The sequence below is a fragment of the Halyomorpha halys genome, unplaced genomic scaffold, assembly GCF_000696795.3.
Source record: "Halyomorpha halys isolate HHAL.00 unplaced genomic scaffold, Hhal_1.1 Scaffold1151.1, whole genome shotgun sequence".
NCBI classification, from domain to species: domain Eukaryota; kingdom Metazoa; phylum Arthropoda; class Insecta; order Hemiptera; family Pentatomidae; genus Halyomorpha; species Halyomorpha halys.
Genome location: NW_027106607.1, coordinates 221,059 through 222,929, shown reverse-complemented (window position 1 = coordinate 222,929; position 1,871 = coordinate 221,059).

The following is a 1,871-nucleotide window of genomic DNA, read 5'->3' as shown; positions in this document are numbered from 1 at the left end:
TTCTGCTCCCGCGTGAGGGTTCGACTCCACGCAGGGGATCCCGTCTTGTTAACCGCCCCTACTCGCGGTGTCCCTCTCCTCACAAGTCATTGACAACTGAATTTTTTCCGTCCCAACCGAATATCACATCAGTTTCCCGCATTCCTTATCCGCGCCCCACCTTCGCCAATAAGTCTCATCCGATGATAATCTAATACTCGCGTGGCATATTCCCCACTACATGCCTCATTTATTTACCTCCGTTAACCCCCCATTAGCCCAACTTCCCCTTCCACGCTACTGGGTCCACCCAGGGTGATTAACTTACAATGACATACCTGAACATTGGGCTAGGGTGTCCTCTCTCCGTTTCTCAGCTACTTCAACGCCTCTCGACACACGATGGTGTTGGAGCCATGTATCGAACAAGCACCGTACTCCTCTCACTTCGATAATAGGCAGGCCGCTGCTCTCGTTCCCCACGTTGCAACTCACCATCGTGCGGCCGCCGCTCAGTATACATTCTCCTCAGATCTCTTCCGTGGATCCTTTCCTCCCGTTTCCTCTCCTCCATTCGTTTCTCGATGTGTTAGGCCGCCTTGTCTCTCCATCCTCAACATCCGTGCCTGATGCCTCTGATACCTCCGAGATGTCGCTGCTCGACTCGTCTGGTCTATGTGACTCTCTTCTTCGCCTCACTCTCTGGACATTAACCTCCATGGGCTCTCCCAGGTTCGCCTCTTTCCTCCGGTACATATAGGGGCATCTTCTTGCTATGTTGCCCTCTTTCCCACATTCGAAGCATCTGGTACGAGGACATTGGGCCACCAGGTGACCCGTTTTCCAACATCCGTGGCACCTCCGCTTTTCTCTTCGACAATTGTTCCTCGGCTTGGTCGGGTTCGTTCTTCTGTCGCCTGACCCTCTTTCCCGGCCGACATCTCTCTGGGCATGTTTGTTTACGAAGGGAGTTAGGATTACGGCTGATATTGTGCCTGGCCATCCCGTAACTTATAAGTTAAGAGCAATTTACAAAATAATATTTAATTTTCTAATCAAATATACAACACAAGTGATTGTCACATGTTTACACTAATTTATTTAATACCAGATCAGCCTGGTGCGCCTTACATTTTAAACCTAAAATGTGGAAAATTGTGCAGTACAAGCTCACAATGTGCATTAAACACCCAAATATCAACTTAATCGTTCAATTTATAATATTAATGGATGGATACTGCCTTAGTAATTAATTATTTGAATTAAATAATTAGAATAATTACAGCATCCGTTTTGAAATTAACTACCAAGTTTATTTCAACAAAAATAGTTGTTGTTGGTTGGGGCTTTTGGGCGTAAAACCTTAAGGTCATCAACGCCCACGCTTCTCATTTTATAATTCTATTTCAAGATTTGAAATAATTTAATTGCTAAATAAGTTTGAATAATTAATTATTTTAGATTTTTTTAATACATATGACAAACTTTTGGGTTTAGATTTTATTCAAAAGATTATTCCTTTTTAAGAAAATTAAAACCAATTCTGTTTTTTTAGTCATCATTCAGGGCATCTGAAACACTCGGTCCCACTCCCAATCTACGTAAGTTCATGCAATAGAAATGACATTCCTCAAATATGTGACTGACTGTAAGTACACTGTTGCAGTATTGACATTTTGGCAGTGATCAGCTTATTGATCAGGTATGCATGAGTTAAATTCGTATGACCTATTCTTAATCTGGCTATAGCTACCTCCTCCCTGCGATTGGAACGGTTTGATGTGGTCCATGGTTTAATCGTTTTTTTAACAGTTTTTAATTTGCTTGGCGGGCTTTCATTCCACATGGCTTGCCAACTATCTAATATTTCATTTTTCATCGGGAGACTTATT